At 43.4% G+C, this 11,642-nt stretch overlaps 1 protein-coding gene across 11 annotated transcripts in view; it reads right to left on the bottom strand.

Moving 5' to 3' along the window:
• SEMA6D (semaphorin 6D) overlaps window positions 1-11,642 on the bottom strand; it is a 216,454-nt gene that overhangs the window by 19,059 nt on the left and 185,753 nt on the right. Inside the window, exon 1 of one of the 11 annotated variants that reach the window (XM_027644193.1) lies at window positions 11,547-11,579. The exons of 8 other annotated variants lie outside the window; for them this stretch is intronic. The gene's annotated coding sequence lies outside the window, so the exon portion shown is untranslated. 2 more of the 11 variants (XM_027644192.1, XM_027644203.1) reach the window with 2 other exon arrangements.

The raw sequence follows: 11,642 nt of genomic DNA on the forward strand, positions 1-11,642 counted from the left end.
CCAGGCTAGAGCAAGTCACAGATTTCACTTGCAACCAAATAAAAGCTTCATTAGTCTCTGAATTGGAACTTCTGTTCAGCACCTCTCCCCTTTTTTTGGATACAAAGGGCAAGTCTAGAAAAGTTAAAAATCTTGTTTACTACAGCCTCAGGGATCATCTTTTGATGCACAAATCATTTACAGTCTACTAACAGCAGGTTAAAAAGCACTACCTGAAAAGGGTATGGTTCAGATTCTGGGCTTCGTGAAGTTTTAAAACACCTGTTGGCAGTGACTCCCCTTTAGTGTGCTAAGGATCTGCATCTGAGTTTACTTGCTGATGGTAACTGCTACCAGGTGGGAGAAGTTCAACTTCTTGAGCCGCTGCAGAGAGAACAGCTCACCATTAGGGCACTGGGGCTCTGCTCCACTTCTACCTAGTAAAGAAATGTAGGTTGTTGCTCAATTTTGGTTTGTCAACCAGGTCAATCTTCTCAGAAAATAAAACATTCAGAAGAAAATATATGAAGGTGGTATGGGCTGTCTTCAGCGGTGCCCTAGACTCATAGAAATGTATGCATTGGCAACCACAGACACACAAGAATATTCACTCAGATACCTAATCCCTGCTGTGACTAGAAAAAAATAACTAGAGCAGAGCCACAAAGCGGGGGAACCAGGTCAAAAAATGTTTTGGTAATCAAAACATGAAAATGAAGCCTTTTTGTATCACTGGAGTCAAAATGTAAGACCAGCATGGCCCAAGGTCTAATGGCTTGAACTCCAGAGAGGGAGCCAACTATTCTTTGTCCTGCCTCTATTTTTTTGGTTTCGGTCTTTTTCTTCTGTGTCTTACTGTGTGAAATGGGTATGATGAGTCATTTGCTTACAAGCCAAAAAGTATTCCACACAGAACACAACATTTGCCTTAAAAATCTGTATCAGTATTTATTATACGAGAAGCAAGGGATTAGATTCCCATTTTAGGTCATAGCTATACATAGGTTTTCCAATGATGCAATTGCATTATAGTGTGCTAAATCCTCCCTAAACAGGGATACAACAGCCAGCATCAATGCAAGTGTGATTTTCTTTATAATTTTTTTAATGTCATTCCAGTATGTGTTTCTTCTAATGAAGGCTGACTTCAATAAAGTTCCTGAAGGCAATGCCTGACACACAGGTTTACTGTACATTCAAATCTTGGAGATTGTCTATGATGTGATAAATCCATGTTGTGGAAATTGGTGACAGATTGTTTCAGCTAATTATCAAATAGCACAGAAAAATATTTGTGGTTTTCATAAAAGAGACGTACTTAATTCTTGTAGTCCCTTTGAGAAACATACAGCATGATTTTGTATGAATGAATAGGTAATAAAACCTGTTTCTGTCCTATAAAGGTACACCCAAATTTAAACTTGCTGTATATAGCCCTCCTGACTTTCTATAACAACCTTAAAGTCTGCAGCTCTGAAGAAAAAATTTAGGATATTTGAAGCAGATATATTAATTGAGCATGAAAGTGCAAATAACAGGTCTGTTATTTTAAGATAATACTTGACTTCTTTTAAGGATTCTGCATTAACACCTCTTGATCTATGCCTAAGTAAAAAAAGATAGTTTAATATTAAAGTGATGAAACCCTACCACTGAGTATCACAGCTTTCATCTTAATTGGCTTATGGTACTGCCAGCTACACTTCAGTTGTTTGCAGGCTTTGAACGTTGCAGAAAGCATACCCCTCTTACTCCAGAATGAGCTGACAGAATGCTTGCAAAATGGATAGGGTGAGTTTTAATGATGCAAGTGTTTAGTGGTTGATTAGATGCACTTTGAGGGCTAAATTCTCCTGTGATCAAAAATTTACTTGAACACAAGGTAGTTTCAGCAGGAAAGGAAATAAAATGCTCAACAAACTGTAAGTGATTGCTTCAATTATGTTCATTTTAAGTTAATTTTTGAGAGTGAATGTTAACTACCTTCCCTTACCAGGGTGACACAAAAGTGCTTCAGCTGAAACCAACCTTTGATTTCGGCTCACATCTATGGTCAAATCTGGTCTGTTTTGCAAAGCTCCTGTAGGACATCCTTCCCTTGAAATTTTGCCAAGGTTGAGCTATTGGTGATGGAGTGCAAGGTACTTTAACTTAAACAGTGCTCTGGATTCACCATTTCAGCAGACCTGCATTTCATTAATTCAAACTGCTCATGCCCAACTGGGACTGCCCTAGGATATACTAAATTTATTCATGAAAGCATCCAAGGACTGGTGCAGCAAATGTCAGTGCAGTGATGTTCAAGGTTTGTTCTATACTCTTGGCACTGATCTTCCATTAATTCCTGGCCATGGGCAGCACTGGTAGCATGAGTTCCTACCCCTGCCCTGACCCCAACCCGAGGAAAGCAAAGCCACCCTCCTGGGGAGAGCAGCTGTGGCTCATCGGGGTGAAGTCCTGAGTGCCTCCAGCTCCCAGCTGGGTCAGAGGTGCTTTTGATTAGCGTGTTTCAGACCGAAATACTTTTATCCTGAAAACTAGCAAGAACTCTTAAGCCGTGATGGCAAAGATCTAATTACTTACAGTACTACATGCAGGCTTAGATGCAGTTTTGGGAACAACCCAAACTGCCCCCCTTGGCCTCAAACAAAAGCCTAAAAACCTAGACCAAAGTATTACTTTTCCTCCCTCAAGGAGGGTTGGCCACAAGTGTGAGAGCTGGAAGTGAAGGAAGTAAGTATTCTTCCTGCAAGCCTACAGAACATGATTTACATAGGAAAACTGCCACTCATTTCAGCATGATTAGGCATCATCTGATAAGGCAACTCTGAGACAGGTATAAACCAGTATTTGCAGGTGAGGACATAATGAAGGTCTCAGGCACAACTTGCACAAGTCCAGCTGACGCCACAGCCAGGGTGAGTTGCTGGCAGCGCCTCGGGCCTGCTGTCTGAGAGCCCTGCTGTCTCTCCAGCCTGCACCTTGAGCAGTGCTCCAGCCCTGATCCCCGAGATAAGTGCTGCCCATTTTAGTCCTGGCTGGAGCCCAGGAGGTCAGGGTTGGCCTACGGGATGAAGCGAATGGGATGTTTTGAAATGGAAGGGAGGTTTGGGGGAAAGAATACATCCCAACAAGCAGGACAGACAAAGAAAAAAGGGATTTGCACTGTGGAGAGGGCACATCTGCTGTTCAACAGGCTGTGCCTCAGACAATGTTTCTGTCAACCTCACTCCAGAAAGCATCACTTCTTTCCACCCACTGCTCTCCCCTGCTATACACATCCCTCCAGCATTGCATCACTGTGCCTTGCTGGAGCATGGGGCCTGCTGGCCTGAGTTGCTACTGCCACTGCTCCCTCTTCAGAGAGAAAGTAAATGGCTCCTGGAAAATGCAAGGGGAGAGACAGAAGACTATCAACTGGCAAGAAACATATCAGAGCATCTTAAGCACTGTGCTGGTACTATCAGTATGCCACTCTCAGGGCTGGAATGGCCAGCCAGCCTTGCCTATAGGAATACTGCCTATAGGGAGTGGGGAACAATGCGTTTTTAACTAGTCTTGGTTTTTCTGCACAGACAAATCTGGTAGCTGGCCACCCAGTTACCTATTTGGATATGCAAAGCATGTGCTCTGCCACTTTCCCGGGCACAATCAATTACATGTACAAAATACAGGCATGAAAACCTGGAGGAAGCTTGAGCTCAAAGTTAACGATTACTATTCTCTTGTTAAGCATTAAAGATTAACCACACCAGTGAAAGGATGTGTTATGAAATGTCTTTCCCAGGCTGCAAAGTAATAGAGTTGGCTTTTTTGTTTAGTTAGGGTTTGTTTTTTTTTTTTCTTTTTGTTTTTGGGTTTGTTGCCTTTTTTTTTTTCATCTCAAAGTCTATTCAGGATTTCAAGTAATTGTTTAAACTTCTGTTTTTATTTACCATAATATCAAACTGTTGTCACTTGCCACGTGACTGCTCATACTTTCATTTGAGATGTCGTGCAGAAACACATGGAAATCTGGTGAAGGCAAACCAATTTTAGAACATGTTCCGAGCAATTGTTTTGCAGCACTGCCCTACAGTATGAAGTCTCTTACATTTCTTAAATTGCCTAATCAAATGCAGACTCTGTTCCAGTCACGCTAAATTTTCACATAATGGCAGAAAAATACTTCTTTCTAGCCTAGCACTGAACAGTTGGATCACATTATCACATTTGCTGCTTTTGTAGTCTCCAAGTGTGTATTTGTAAATGTATGTATATACATATTCAGAGGGGAGAGGGGGGGAACATCAGTGCTCATGCTGTGAGACCCTGGGGACAGTCAGAGGGACAAGACCCATGTCTTGAGAAGTGCCTGTGCTGAGGGTCTTCTGGGATGACCTGGCTTACCAAAAATGCTGAGGAGTAGTGGTGAAAAATTTATTTTTATTTGTTTAGAAATCAGAGGTATTAGTGCAGGATTTGATCCAGCTGATTTCCTTGCCCTGAAATTACTAAACTGATACAAACTCAGTAAGGTAAATTATACCCATTTGTTGCCAGTTTGGGGTCGGAGGCAGGATTGGTGCAACGTGCAGCCATGGCTATCCTGCTCTGGGTCCCAAGCTTGGGCACATCCCTGTGTTGCTCCACATCAGTTTGGGAACTCTGCATCCTAAAACCACCCACTTTCTACAGACCAAACACAACCTGCAGAGCCCACCCTCAGCAGTCATTTGGAACTGGATGCAGCTGTGCTGGGCACCAGCTCTCCCTCCTCTTTCTCTCTTTTACTTGGGCTTCATCACCTCATGGTAACATTTGCCCTGCAAAACAGTGCAATATATGCATCTCAGTACTTTGGCATTTTGACTAGTACGCCACAGAGAAGGCACAGATCAGACCTTTAAAATTAAAAATAAAAAAGATATTCAAATCAGTAACATATGGACTACAAGAGCTTGAATCAAGGTCAGAAGGAAATCTGTAGCAAATCAGGGAAGGTTTTTAAAGCCTTATATTACAGCCTGTCTCCTTCTCTCTTCCACACAGACCTCCTCAGATGCCCAATACAATTACAATGTTTCCTTAAATCCTTATGTTGTCACCAGTAATACTGGCCCAGAGTCAACATGACTCACCCCCACACACTATTTAAATCTGCAGGTCTATTTTTCTTATACATCTGCACCAAACACATTTAGGTTTGTGCTGGCATAGTTTGCCCCCAAAGACCACTGTTCAACCACGAGCAGTGTTTGTTACGTTTCTGGTGAGGATGAAAACCTGATGCTTTAGAGGGAGGAAAAGCCATAATCCACTCTCACAGTAAAATCTGTACAGTAGTACACAAGAAAAAAAAAATTCTATCTGTACCCTTGCAGGAAATCAGATTAATCCCCAAAGCATGAGATTTGATTATTTTTGTCTGAGGTTATCATCAAGGAAAAAAACCTACATAATGCTAAAAATATCCACAGCATTTACTTTATGAAGAAAAAATATGAGTTACTGAGCAAAAACAAATTACTGGCTTTTTGGTGTTAATCTTTGATAAACACGTGCTGGGTTAAAGAAACTGTCACAGAGAGAAGTTTGCAAATTGAAATAAACCATTCAACTCTTCAAGATTAATTCCCTCCCACACCCCCTCATTACTCCTTTCATGAGACACCTGGGGACATTGTTCACACAGTGTTGACAGCTTTCACACTACTACTTTTCCTCTGTTAGCCTTACCCTTCTCCTCAGCACTCGTCCCTAGGTGGCAATACACAAAAGAGGTATATTTGCCAGGGGTGCCAATGCTGGCTCTGGGACAACTGTTGAAGAGCCAGAGGGTCCTCTCCTGCCTTCCAGCTTGGTTGGTTCCAGCTGCTTCCACAGGGCACTGAACCTCCCTGACCTGCCAGGCAGTGCTCTGGTATTTCACACCAGAGTGCTGCTTAGGGAACACACAGACTGCTTACAGCCCTTTCTTGTTTTAACCACCATCACAGCAACAGGTACAGTCATGCTCCCTAACACTAGGCTACATTCAAACACTATCTAAAATTTTAATACTATAGCCTTAACTACACACTGAGGTTTTTGTAATATACATTTTTCTTCCCTGTAGTCTCCCAAACCAGGATGGTTACACAGCCCGATAGAACACGAAGGTGTTCACACAACATGGGAAGGGGGTACCTAAATGGAGGCACAATATAAGCAGGGCCTTAAAATACAAGCGTGAAAGTTTTCTTTTGACCCCAAAGTGCATCTGTCATGACAGACACACACAGAAATAGCAGCAACACCTCCTGTTGGCGCTGCAGTCCCTGCCCACCACCAGCACCCATACTCGCCTGGGAAGCCAGGCAGCAGCACTTGGAAATACCTTTTGTTTCACGCCACAATAAAGCTCTGAGGAAGGTCCAACCCAACAGAGGTGTGAACTGCTACTTTACTGCTGCTTGAGAAAGCAGAGTCCCAGCTGCCATGACCATTTGGTAAAAGAAAGATGAACTATATAGCTCACATTAAGAAAAGCCTATTATTGCAGTAGCTGAGCTGAGTGACCAGCTGATCAGCTCTCATCTCTTCTGAGGTTTCACTCCCACCTCTGACGGGCTGTGATGATGGTCCCCACTGCTCAATCGTTACCTTTCCAGACAAGCACCTCTGTGTTTGCCTCCCTGCTGTCCTTCACACACTTGAAGAGCCCCCCAGCATGCATCTGCCAATTAACTTTTCATTCTCATCCCAAGTTCTCTTCAAAGCTCCCCTTTGCTTCTGATGCCTCCAATCCCATGTGTCCCCTCTTCCCAACACACACAGCTCAGCTATGCTTAGGTGGCTTGTGTGCTGGCACAGCTGCTGATTTATGCAGTTCAACACGGCTCTCCAGCTTCCAGAGGCCACTGCCTGGTTGTACCTATTTGCCATTTCTTCTCTTGAACCATCCACTGTGGGAACAGGATCCATCCTTTTTAGTCTGTGTTTATCCAGTACCTATCCAATTAGAAACCTGAGCTGCAACTTGCCTCTTAGATGCAATGGTTAAAAAAAACCCAAAAAAACAAAGTAACGGCAACAACAAACCTTTTTGCAAGAAGAGTATCTGTGTGCAAATACGACCTCTGTTATGTTACCAAGGTCAGGCAGACCAAGGCCAATCTGCTGTGTGCGAATATAAATCAAAGCTGTCCAGGGACTGATTTCATTTACAAGGTTTGTAACCATTCTGGACAGAACAAATGTCACTTGCTTGAGTTCCTTGCTCCTCCTCTTCCACCACCACTTCTTTGCTCCTCCACTCCCATCTAGCCCCTCCCTTCCTGGTAATACCTCTTGACCTCTTTTGCTCTTGAAATCAAAAGTTCTTTTCCAGCAAGAAAGCAGTGGCTCACATATGACAGACAGCCATACTAGGCCAATTTATTTAAATTATGCAAAAATCTCAAGTAAAATTAGCAGAGAGCCACAAGTACATTCACCTGCTGGTTACCTGCCATTCATAGCACACATCAGAATTAAAACAACAAATCCTGTAACGACTTCTTTCCTATTGCATTCATAGATCTGCAAAACAAACCAAGGAAAGCATCTGTAGCAAGTATTAGAGTCTGGGCACAGATCCTGCGAAATCACATGGTTTCCGTTGTGGAACTAAAAAGGCTTCTACAAGAATGTGTGAAATACACAGCCGAAATTCTCCATTTCTTTTTGTGCTCCTTGGCAGTTTGCGTGGCCAAGTTAAAGCGGCAAGTTCTGTTTCTTTAGCTGGCGGCTCTCAAAGCACACCCCGACCCGCACACTGACAGCGCACAGGACTCAGCCAGCAAGCTCCCTCTCGAGTACGGACAGAGTTAATGTAACCCCACTCCAGACAACAGGTTGCTGTCTCCAAACTGGAGCCTCAAAAAGAAGGAGACCAGCAGTTGCCTCGCTCCTCACAGCCATTTTGCAGCCCTTCCTCCTGCAGGTGTGCACACCGAGCCGCAGCGGGGCTGGGCAGGGGGGCCAGAATGAAAGAAACTTCACGTTCTGGATGTTAACTTTAGTTACCATAGCCAGACAATGCTGCCACTGGCGTGGAAGAAAAAATTGCTGTAGCCAGCTGTGCTGTTCACAGTCGGATGGTTTCTGTGTAGCTCCAAATGGTTATGGAGCCAGTAGCCTGTTGTGGCCAAGGACAGGATGATGGATGGTCTACACACACTGTCCAAGCAGGGAGAATGGCAGAAGTTCACTTCAGGGTTGTTAAAATGCTAATCTGGGTTAGTTAACAAAAGCTGAGTGGAACAGAAAAGTTAGGGAAATAAACACTACTCATATGCTATATATGTGCACTACAGATTTGATCTCTGTGGTTAACACAAACATTTGACTTTGGAAGTGGGACAATTCAACAGTCTTCCTGTCTGAATAAACTGAATCAACTGTAATATTAACTGTACTGTAATTACTGTCAAGCCACAACGAGGGAAAGTGGGCTATGGCACACAACACACAGAGCTCCAGGAAACAGCATTCAAAGGGCAGTAACACGATTTTCACTGCACACCTCTTCCATGTGACATGGGAACAAATCAGAACCCGCTTTCTTTTGAACTCAAGGCTGGCAGCTATTCACAGAACAAGCAACAACTTAATAAGATGACTTAGATAGATTTGAGCAGTAACTGCTGTAGCTTATCAGATGCGTAAGAAAAGAGATCATCTGTTGGAGCAGCAGTTTTGACGAAAGCGACATTTGAACTGTTTTAATTACATACAGAGTTGCTAAGACTGAAAATAACTTGCACTACCCAATGCAAGTAAGATGCCTTATTCTAATTTTTCTTAATTACTTGTGGAGCAAATTATTACTTTATCAAGTGGAAAGGTATCTGATTTTATCAATCTGGAATTAGAGGCATGTTTAACGACGAGTATGTAATCAACCACCATCTCCTCTGTTCAGCAAGCAAAGTAAACACATAGTCTATGCCTTGAAAAATATCAGATCACATAAGTAAGCTCAACGTAAGCTTATACAGGCACAGAAGCTGTTGATATAGCTATTTCCTTTGTCTTACAAAGACTAGAACTGAAACAGTCTCAGTCATATCACTTGTAAAACACTTGATGAAAACTGACTGTATTCACACATAATCTCCACTAGACTTCAGATTTCAAATTTCTTTCTTCTTTTTTTTTTTTTTTCAGAAGGAAGAACAACCATAGCATTTCAACATTTCCATACAGGTTCTATCCATCCAATTGGGCTTCACCTGACTTCAGAGGATATTAAATCCTCTGTTAAGTGCACTAATGTTTTAAAGGAATTCAAACCTCCTAAAACTCCAGAGCTGAAATCTGCATGTGATCAACTGTAGTAAGACCAGAAGATACATTGCTACAAATGCCTGTTATACACTTTGAAGTAAGCTTCTATGATGGACTTTTGTTTTCCTTCCCACACCTCTCAGGACAGGACTGATCGGATCAAAGGCCAATTTAGTCAGAGTGGATTGCATATATAATTAAGCATTCCATCTAAAAGTGTGCTCTTCATAAATACACAGCAAAGTTATGGTGGCTCTAAGGGCTATAGTATCTGCTGCAATAGCCAGCTCAGCTCAGCCGTTCCCAGAAACGTTCAGATGGTCCAGCTCAAAGGGCACGAGAGGCTGGGGGAAAAAACCCGCAGCCATACAGCTGGTTTGTAGAGCTTTGACAGGGCCATCACTGTATTCCTGGCACACACTCCTGCATCACACAAAGCACATTTAGAAAATGATGTTATCTTTGTTGCATCTCGACCATAAAGGAGAACAGGTAGTGAGAGACTGCAGGATATGGGGGAGGAATGTTCACTGTAACTAAAGGTGCAGATGAAAGTGGGAAGCTGGTTAAATAAACCAATTTAGAGCCTCTGGGTTATACTTTTTTGGCTGTCTTTCTGGAAACAAATCTGAGCTACATAATTCAGAATGCTAATAAATTCTTACTACAAACTTTTCCTTTCTGATTTAAGAAAGCCTGAGTTTTATATTAGTTAAAACAAAAAGTGTTCAAGTTCATGATTATATAAAGAAATCAGAGCACTAAGCTGGCAATTTGTATTTATCTAAGCCAGAGTAAATGTTTATACAATATCTGCCAACATAACAAAATATGCCTGTCACTTACTACATTAAACATGATTACGTACAGCTTAATTTACTGAAAGGAACTGAAGCAGACTTTGGAGGTACATAGAATTTTATAGTGTGAATAAAGCAGGAAAAACATCTATTCTCTTTTGCCACAAAAGTAATTGCAAAGCTTTACAATGAGCTTCCTGTTGGACTTGGGAAAAGGAGAGAACCTCAGAAAATTCTCTGTGAAAGTATTTGTATGTGAGAGCAACAGACCAGCAGTAAAAGCCTCTAAGACAGTAGGAAGCTGTTCCTTCACATAATATTTAGGGAATTAAAACACATTAATAAGACCAAAACTTGGAGCACAAAGGTATCCCAATAAAGATGCATGTTTTTTTCTCCAAGGGAAATAACCAGGAGAAAAAAAATGCCACTCATTTACAGAGTACTGAACAGTATTTTGGAGGAAGTTTGCTGTAATTCCTGCACATTATGTGTGAAGCTTGTGTGTGTACATGGATAAGCTACAATACCATCTGTACAGCAAGTGCCACATATGTGAGCATTATGAACCATCATCGCTGTTGCTATGCTCAAAAGTAAATGTATTCTAAGCCACACACACATATAAATACAAATGACTTTACACACTGAGGGCTGAATTTTGCTCAAATTACTCACAGGCTAATGCCTGTGATACAGACATAATCTTGACCAGAAGTAAGAAACAACTCAGAGATTAGCAGAAAACCACTAATTTAAGACTAGCTATATTCATGCTAACAAGTGGGATATCCACCGGAACTACAATGTTTTCAACACATCAACCTAAAGTACTTAATCGCATTTTTCAACTCATAAGATAAAACACAACGACAATCACAATAAAACCCGCACCACCATCCCCCAGCCCTTTAAAACACAACCCGGATAGCCACCTAGAAATATCTGTGCGACCTTTCATTTCCATTCATCCTTATAAATAATAAAGAAGGCTTTAAACCCTTCCTAATTACTCCCTGAAAGCAGCTGTATCGGTTTCTGCAGCGCTGAAACGCCTCCACCCCCCCCGAAAAAAAAAAAAAAAAGTTTCCCCGCTCCGCACCTGAGCATTGTTTTCGGCAGGAGGGTGGCGCGGAGCTGCCCCCGCCGCGGCGCGGGGATAATTCACAACTGACTCCAGTATTTGTTTCCATCCATAATTGATGGGGAGCTGGAAACACAGCTCCCTCTGCCTCCCAGCGCCCGGCTGCTGCCGGGGAGCCCGTAAATCACGCCTCGCCGGGCGCCCGCCCCGCCGGCAGCGCCGAGCCCCGCGGCCGGGCGGGCTCAGCCCCCGACGCGGCGCCACAGCCTCGACTCACCCCAAAGCGCCCCGGGGCGACTCCGCTGGGGACGAGCCCCACAGCTCCGCTCCGGCCGCCCCGTCCCCGGCCAGCGCCGGCTCCCTCCCGCTCCGCTCGGCAGCGCTCCCCGTACCTGCTGCTGCCCGCGGCCGCCGCCCGCCGGCGGGGCCGCCCGCTCCGCTCCGCCCGCCGGCCCCCGCCGGGCGCCCCATCCCGGCGCTGCGCTGGG

Source organism: Corapipo altera, unplaced genomic scaffold (genome assembly GCF_003945725.1).
Source record: "Corapipo altera isolate COAL_440 unplaced genomic scaffold, ASM394572v1 50, whole genome shotgun sequence".
Classification (NCBI taxonomy): Eukaryota; Metazoa; Chordata; class Aves; order Passeriformes; family Pipridae; genus Corapipo; species Corapipo altera.